Source organism: Juglans microcarpa x Juglans regia, chromosome 4S (assembly GCF_004785595.1).
Source record: "Juglans microcarpa x Juglans regia isolate MS1-56 chromosome 4S, Jm3101_v1.0, whole genome shotgun sequence".
Lineage (NCBI taxonomy): Eukaryota > Viridiplantae > Streptophyta > Magnoliopsida > Fagales > Juglandaceae > Juglans > Juglans microcarpa x Juglans regia.
Window position 1 is genome coordinate 18,226,138 of NC_054601.1, and position 8,813 is coordinate 18,234,950.

General features: G+C 38.2%; 1 long non-coding RNA gene across 1 annotated transcript; it reads left to right on the forward strand.

Annotated features, from left to right (window-relative positions):
* The first annotated feature begins 4,147 nt into the window (after nt 1–4,147).
* On the forward strand, nt 4,148–4,964 carry LOC121262746. Its single transcript, XR_005940163.1, has 2 exons — nt 4,148–4,437; nt 4,535–4,964. It is a non-coding gene; the product is annotated as an uncharacterized LOC121262746 (long non-coding RNA).
* Nucleotides 4,965–8,813: the final 3,849 nt, after the last annotated feature.

The following is an 8,813-nucleotide window of genomic DNA, read 5'->3' on the forward strand; positions in this document are numbered from 1 at the left end:
CTGATATATGTCTTTCCAGGCCTGATCTGGATAGTTATATTGAAGTGGATTGGAATTCCAGCAGAGATGTTGGTGAAGAGGAATTGGTCTTGGAATAGGAACCCAAGGCTCCTCTCAAGGAAGATGGAGATGACGATGAGAAGGTTGTTGTTCTTTGCAATTCCCTACCTCTGAACCAGTAATTTTCTTTCACTGGATGGGGGAGAAGTAGAAGAGGACTTAAGAGAAGCCACTGATTTGGCTCAGCTTCCAGGATAGGGGAATTGAATCATAATGGCACCTTGTGGGCAATGTGCTTTGGAGGGAGGGAGTTTGTTAGGGATCCAATTGCGACGGTGAACCTTAGAAGTCAAGATGAAGTTGAGAAGAGGAAAGTGAGTTCTGGAGATGGGTTTCTACAAACCGAAGTGAAGAATGAAGTAGTGAACTGGGAACGGCGTCGTGTTGGATCATATAAAGCACATCATTTTGAAGGAATAAAATGGAGCATTTTTTAGTTGAAGGCTGGGTTGCTGATTATAGGTAGTGATGCGCAGCGTTTTCAATAGTTAGTTGGGTTTGTAGTCTTAATTGTAACACGCACCGTTTGGGACTAAAAACACCAAAACGAGGCGTTTAGGTCACTGTCATTTTCTTTCCAATCTGTTAGGTCAGTCTAGCAATTCAGGAAGTTAGTTACAGAGTTTGTTTATGTATATGAGGGAAACATGAGGAAGAGGGGAATTATCTGGATATTTGCTTATTGCTAGAATACTTTGGAGGTTAAGGGATTCCCTTGAAGAACCCTAATATCAATGCAATTGGACTATTCTCATAGTTATTTTCTTAACGAGTAATGCTACATACAGTCACTTTTGCATATTCCTTATACACTCCATTGATGTGATTGACTACGTTAATTTTTTTTTAATATGCAACCAATGACATCAGTGGAGTGCACAAAAGAGTATGCAAAAATGACTGCACATAAAATTTTGAGAATACCTTAAAGCTAGTCGGGCTTATAAACGCTTAAAAACAGCCCGCCAACCCTGTGATGCCATGTATGAGGCACACCCATTCACCTGTGTGATCGAGATGCATACGATGAAGAGTATGCATACGATACCCTCTCGTCTCCCCCCCCCCCCCCCCCCCCCCCCGTGCCCCATCTCTTCTGTCTGTGCGACCTAACCCAAAAAAAAAAAAAGAAATCGAAGCCCCTCTTAGCCCACCCCCTTTCTGTGACGGTCGATACCCTCTCGTCTACCCCAGTACACCTCTTACGCCGAGCCCTCCGCTTGTCGGGACAAGGCCCTCGAAACTAAATATAGCAACTGTGCCCGTCCCAAGCCTCGACCTGCGCCCCCTCCATTTCGGAGGAGGTGAGTATGGGGCCCGAAGCAGAAGCTCAACCCGAGATTGCGGGTTTGCGATGATTTCACTGTGATTTTGAGCTTATTCTCTATACTTGATGATCTGAGATTGTGGGTTTGAGATGGTTTTCACTACGATTTTGTATGGTTTGATTGTGGATTTTGGTTTGATTGTGGGTTGATTTTGGTTTGATTGGGTTTTGATGGAGAGGAGATGGAGATGCTTGTGTCAGCGTCGAACTGAGATGCTTGTGTCAGTGTCAGCGTCAGCGTCGGTGTCGGCGTTGGACTAAGGGCAGAGAGACCAGCGAGGAAGAGAAGACAAAGGACGGTGCTGAGGAAGAGAAGGCTAGCACGTACGAGGAGATTGTCTGTGGTGGGGTGTATTTCTCTTAGAGTGTTTTATCCTACATGGCTTGAGATGAATGGAGGGTTGTTTTTGTGAGAAAACCAGCCTGACCAGTGGGAAGCAGTTCTCTAAAATTTTTGTATCAGAAAACAAAGTTGTGAAAAAAAACCCTAGTTAGTATTTTCACCCTAGTTGTAACCCAAATTTTCTGAAAAAGAACTTTGCATTTTTGGTTTTTATTTTTAAAAAAATAAAAAATACACTAACGGTCAAAATTAGGAGTAAAACCAGAGATCCCTATAGCAAGGACCCCTTGTTATATATTGTTATTGACATAATTAGCAAAAGAATTATTTCCAAAAGATAAAATCATTTTTTATTTAATTATAAAAATGTAAAGAATTGGTTGGGTAATCGAATATTTTGTTATATTATTGAATTAGATGTTTTTTTCTATAGAATTAATAAGGAAATGGATTCAAACTATGAAAAGAAAAATTAAGACAAAAATAAATATCAGAAAAAATTACTTCTTTTTATCTAGTTAGCTTCGCACCTATTGAAAAAAAATGGCTCCGCCATTAGACAACATGCATGTTTGGGATTGCCTTAAAAAACAAAACCAAAAAACAAAAAAAAAAAACCAAAACAAAAAAAAAAAAAAACAAAAAAACTTTATAGTTTTATGGCTTATAACTTATAGTCTAAGTAATAAGTTTTATTATTAAAAGGTTATTTCCTGTTTGATAATCATATGGTTAAATCGCTTTTAAACATGTTACATTTGTTTGAAAACAAATTAAAAAAATGTTTTATGAGGTAGAAATGACGATCATTTAATTTTTTTGAAAATTATGACCATATCCTTAAAAATTTAAAATTTGTAATTATCTTAAAATTATATGGGTATTTTCATCTATTAACAGTTTCTTTTTTAATTTTAATTGCATTCCAGATTATTTGGAAAACATCAAAATGATATTTTTCTTCGAACATATTTTTTAGATTATTTAAGATTAAAAAGTACTTAAATATAAACGAAAATGCTAAATGCAACCACGAGTTATCCCCGTTGCAGCCTCGACGCCTGCGTGGCATTAATACTAAACGACGTCGTTTAGTGTTTTGGTGCAATTCTCTTCTTCCCCCCTAATCCCTTCCCCCGCACACGCAGGAACCCTAACATCTTCCCCTGCAACCCTCTGTTTCGCACGAAGACTAACCCTAATCTACCTTTCCCCTGCATCCCATCCCTCTTTTCTTCCCCACGCACGAACCCTAACCCCTTCCCCCGCATTCCTCTGTTTCGCACTAACCCTAACCCTAATCTACCCTTCCCCCGCATCCCATGCCTCTCTTCTTCCCCACGCACGAACCCTAACCCTTCCCCCGCATCCCTTTGTTTCGCACTAACCCTAACCCTAATCTACCCTTCCCCCGAATCCCATCCCTCACTTCTTCCCCCACGCACGAACCCTAACCCCTTCCCCCGTATCCTCTGTTTCGCACGAACCCTAACCCTAATCTACCCTTCCCCTGCATCCCATCCCTCTCTTCTTACCTCATGCATGAACCCTAACCCCTTCCCCCGCATCCCTCTGTTTCGCACGAACCCTAACCCTAATCTACCCGTCCTCTTCACCCTTGAGGCCGCGAAACCACACAAACCCTGTTCTTTGGATTGATGAACCCGCGAACCGTTCTCTGTTCTCCACGACCTCGCAAAGCTCCATCCCCATCGTCCTCCCTCTCCCCCGAACCTCCATCCCCATTGTCTTCACCCCTAAGGCCGCGACAGGACACGAACCCACGAACCCGGTGGTCACTTCTCTCTACTCGATAACCCCCCAGGTTTTCTTTGGATTGTTGCTTTTACTTTTATGAATCAAATTTGTGCTTGTGATTTTAAGTATTGATTACTTGATTTGGAGATTTTGTTTGATTTTGATTCGGTTTATTTATATATTTTGCAATTTGAATTTTTTGCTTTTTATTTATCTTTGTACCTTACATTTGTATGTATGTATAGATATGTATATAACGTGCATATACATTGCAATTTGGTGATGATCATAACAAGATATTGAATGCAAAAATTCAACTATTATTGGATATTTTGGTCTTTGTAAGAAACTGTAAGAGACCACTGACATTCCAATGAACAATAGCCTACAAGATAAAAGTGTCTTCTGGTCATGCCATTTGTATAATGCATATACTTTTTGGGATATTCCATTGTAAAAGAGTCATCGTTGTTTTATAACTCTTTATCTAAAGCCATCAATGATTTCTTTATCTGTTTACTTTAGCTAATCTTCTTGATGATGTATATGGTTACACATGAATTCTATTCCTTATTTAAATACTGCTGAGAGCTGACTGTGTACATGGTTACACATGTATGATGATGTACCCCAACATGCAAGATGTCTGATTCTGCACCTTGCATGTTGCATGATATTTTCATGTTAGGGTAGGGGCAGTTAAAATACTTAATTAAAACTTGCTGCTATTCAATTTTATTCTATCATTATTCAACTGTTATTCAATTGTTTTATGGGGGTTCATCTTAGAATGTCATCATCATCTTCATCAATATCTTCTTCATCTTTTCCCAAACGTACTTTGGGAAAACCATTGTGCTTCTACGAGCTCGAAGCCACATTGAAATGGTCAACTACTACAAAAAATCCTAGATGACCCTTCTTAGGGTATTCAAAGTACAATACCCAGGTAACTACATTATTTGTTGCTTAAAACATTTTTTATATATAATAATTTAATATGATGTACAGTTCATTCATTTCTAATATATGCATGAAATGAGCAGGGCTTACCATATTGTAAGTTTTTCAAATGGTTGGATACTAATGAAGTGATTGAGCTACAAGTTGAAGAAAGAATGAATGAACTGTTAAAGAAAGAGAAAGAGGTCGAGAAGATACTCGAGCTTCTTAAAAAGAGGGAGATTGAGCTGCGTAAGATAGTGAATCGCCTCGAGAGGGTGCAGATGGTACTATCCAATAAAAGCGACGAGGTTATGCAAAAGGAGTTGGTGCTTAATGCACAAGAAGCTAAAATAAGGCGTGTAGGCACGCTACTTCGGATTTATTACTGTTTTGCATTTGTACATGTATTTTACCTAGTGTTATATAAGTAATTTGGGATTGTTGTTAGTTCTATGTTTAGGTATTGAACTTGTACATTTGTTTTAACTTTGTATTGGACTTGTACATTTGTTTTAAATTTGTATTGGACTTGTACATGTTTTTAAGTTTGTATTGGACTTGTACATTTGTATATAAGAATTTCCGTTTCTGAAAAGTGCCATGATTCAGTTTCAGTTTCTGGAATTGGACTTGTACATTTGTTTCTCTTCTTTTTGGAAGTGTGTTTCCTTAATTAGTGCAATTTTCTAGTATTAGGCATCACTATTCTAAGAATTGGCTTTGAGTCAATTTTCGAGGATCTATTATGACCCAAAATTGTAGAAACGTGATTTTGTAAAGAAATTCTGGGTAGTGATGCCTCTGTACCTATGTAGTAATTCATCTATTATGACCCAAAATTGCAAAAACGTTGAGTAGGAATAATCTTGCCGCTTGAATACATGTCAAGCAGGAATAATCACAACACTAGTTATTCACAGTTATTCAAAGTAGATCAAAGTAGTTTAATAATCACAGCACTATATTAAAGCAGCAGAGTTATTCAAAGTAGATCAAAGTAGTTGAATAATCACAACACTATATTAAAGCATAGAGTTATTCAAAGTAAGCAAGCAGCAAATATTAAAGCAGCAGAGTTTCAAAGCAACCAAGCTATATTAAAGTAGCAGATATCTGAAGCCTTCCACCTGCACCCCATCACAAATAGTTAACCAATCCAATCCACAACAAAGCCCCTCAAATACACAAAATATATCCAATCCACAACAAATTTATCAAACTCAATCATTACAACGAAGTCCCTCAAATACACAAAATATATTCAATCCACAACAAATTTAACCAACCCACAATCATTACAACGAAGTCCATCAAATACACAAAATTTATCCAATCCAACTTCACAACAAAGTCCCTCCCTCAAATACATTCAATAAAAAAAAAGAACCCGTGCAATACATTCAATACACAAAAAAGTTTAACTGGGAACCCATCATTGCAACGGTTGTGATCCATCTAATCCAAATTGCATCTGTAAAGAATAAAAAATAAATATATTATTCAGGTAATATATATTAGTATTAAACTCGAAAAAAAAGTTATGAACCACTTACGCTTTCTTGACTCTGCATCACTATTTCTTGGGGTTGGGTTCCAATAACATCTATAGCCACGCTTTCTCTTTCTGGAACAGCCTGCTAGAAATCAAACGTAAATATATAGCCAAATAATGGAAATTAGTAATAAATATAAACTTATTAATATGCCATCTCAGAAGGGCCAAATAAATTCCTGCATACTTCCACGATAGGTATATCTCCTCTATCCATGACTTGGGCATCTCCTCCATCCCGCTAATAATTATTTAACAAATAAAATTACATTAAATCATTTGTTTCGTCAACAAAATATAAATAAAAAGATGATATTAAAATATCATCACCTCTTTACGCTTCCCCTTTGCTGGTGCTTTCTTCATTTTTGCTTTAGCTTTCCGCATGTCTATCTCCATCCTGAATGCTCTCCTTAGAGATGGAGGTCTGCCTTTGCCTCGCACAACACGTGGACTGCGTACTTCCCTAGAACCACCAACCGTAGTGTCCTTTGTCGTACTATCAACATTGGAACCAATTTAAGTCATCGATGGGGGTTCTTGATTGGCACAATACAAATCAATCATTGCGTATAACTTAGTTCTTGCATCCTCAGTATGCTCTCTCAAACCCGCTGCATGAGTAATTATCTGACAATAGATATTTAAAAGACTTGAATATCTATTAGAATCTGCCCGTTGTTCCCCTCCATCGTAGCTATTGTGGATTAATATGTATCGCCTTTTAATATCCTTCCTCCATCGATCTAAAATGTACATTTCTGACAAAAATTTAATATCATTACACCTGAATACGGCCAAAATATGTCGACACAATATCCCCCTCATCTCAAATAATCCACAAGAGCACTTTGCAACTGCATCTTCCTCACTAAAGTCCACAAAATGGGTAACTACCTTAGTGAACTCTTCCAAACAAACTTCATCCTCTACCATATATGTTTTTACTGCACCATCACTTTTATGTAACTTTGGATTCAAGTTAATGAAGTCATTGACTTGCTGCTGAACTTCCTTAAATTTAGCATTCGTTTACAACTCTTAAAACCTCTTTTCAATCGAAGATCTAGATATGCAGGGGATTGTGACATTAAATGACTGGAAGTTCGCAAGATTTTTATTCTCAATCTTTTTTTTCAACGCGTTATCAAATTGCTCTACAAACTCCTTCAAGTTTGTCCTAGAATGAATATAACCATAAAAAAATGCATCCATGCTCTTGCTTCGCTGCGTTGTACTCATTTCAGCCCAAAAACATTCCTTCAGAAATGCCGGTACCCAATGTTCACGCTCAACATATAGGCTTTGCAACCACGCATTCTCATGCAAGTTGTAAGTGTTAATCAACTAATCCCAATATTTCTCAAACTCATCAACAAGTTGGGTGTCATATACACATTTCATCAATGCATTTTTCATCCCAGTTTTGTACGAACCATATGAGCCAAGCTTCTTGGGGACTTTCTTTAGTATATGTCAAAGACAAAATCTATGCCGAATTTTTGGGAAAACAATTTCGTTTGCATTTTTCATCGCTCTATCCTGATCAATGATAATAGCCTTAGAAGCGATACCATCCATGCATTGCAACCGTGTCTCGAATAACCACACAAAGGTCTCAGCATCCTCACTGGAAATCAGGCTTGCTCCCAACAAAATTGACTGTTCATGGTAGTTTACACCAACAAATGGTGCAAAGGGCATCCAATTTCGATTCGTTAGGTATGTGATGTTGAATGTGACCACATCACTGAAATCTTGGTACGCTGCTCTACTACGGGGGTCTGCCCAGAAGACGTTCTTTAACCTCCCGTCATCATCTATATCCATCATATAAAAGAACCCTGGATTTTTATACTGCATCCGTAAACAGTACTCTCGGGGCGCTCTAGCACCACCTGTGCCAAGTCTTAAACGTCTTGCCTTATCAATATAATTACGACAATCCTTTTCCAAAAACGGGAGGTTCTCGAATCCACCCGTGCCAACAAGAAGAGATCCATAACTCTTATTCGTTCGGATGCTAGCCAAATCATTTGTATCGAGGACCCTTTTTACAGTATCACTAACTTCTCTATTACATGAGAAGAAGCGGGATTTCTTTGGATTGAGGCCGTGGTTATGGATATTATGTACTGTCGTCAACTGAAGCACACCATCTTGCCTTAAGGCATTAATCTTTGCTTTACATTCAGTTTTTCCTATTAGACGTGGGTTGGCAACATTCAACGTCCTATTCCGGGCCTTCCCACCGCGGGCACAAGCAAGGGTGACATATCTAATAGACTCATCTTCTCCCCTCTCGGTCCGTTTTGTCATCACCCCAAATCTGCATTTCTTACCATATTCCTTATAATAACTTAATAAATCTTCAAAGGAATTAAACTTCATTCCCCACTTTGGCTCCTTAATTGTATCATCGTCATCCACTTGGACATTCTGAGATTTCTTAGCACTACCATCATCAGGTTCCGTAGGACTTGGTCTATCCTCAGTACATTCTTCAGCTCTAGGAGATCCACATGGCGCTTCAATTTCCCCACATCAAGTCTATTATCCTCTGAACCAACTATTCTGCTTGTGGCGGAGCTTGTATTGCTGATAGGAGTCAAAGGTTCCATGATATGTTGAAATGGGTAACCAGCATTCTCCAATAACACAAAAAGTCTGCAATTAAACTCCTACAAAGAAGCCAACTTATTTTTTTTTATAGGTGCAAAGAAGCCAACTTATTAAGAATAAATCATGATCAGTTATCACCACCTGTATGTTGATTGGATATTGGTTGCCAACCGGATATGGTAGAAAAGTCGGTGACCACGTAGACA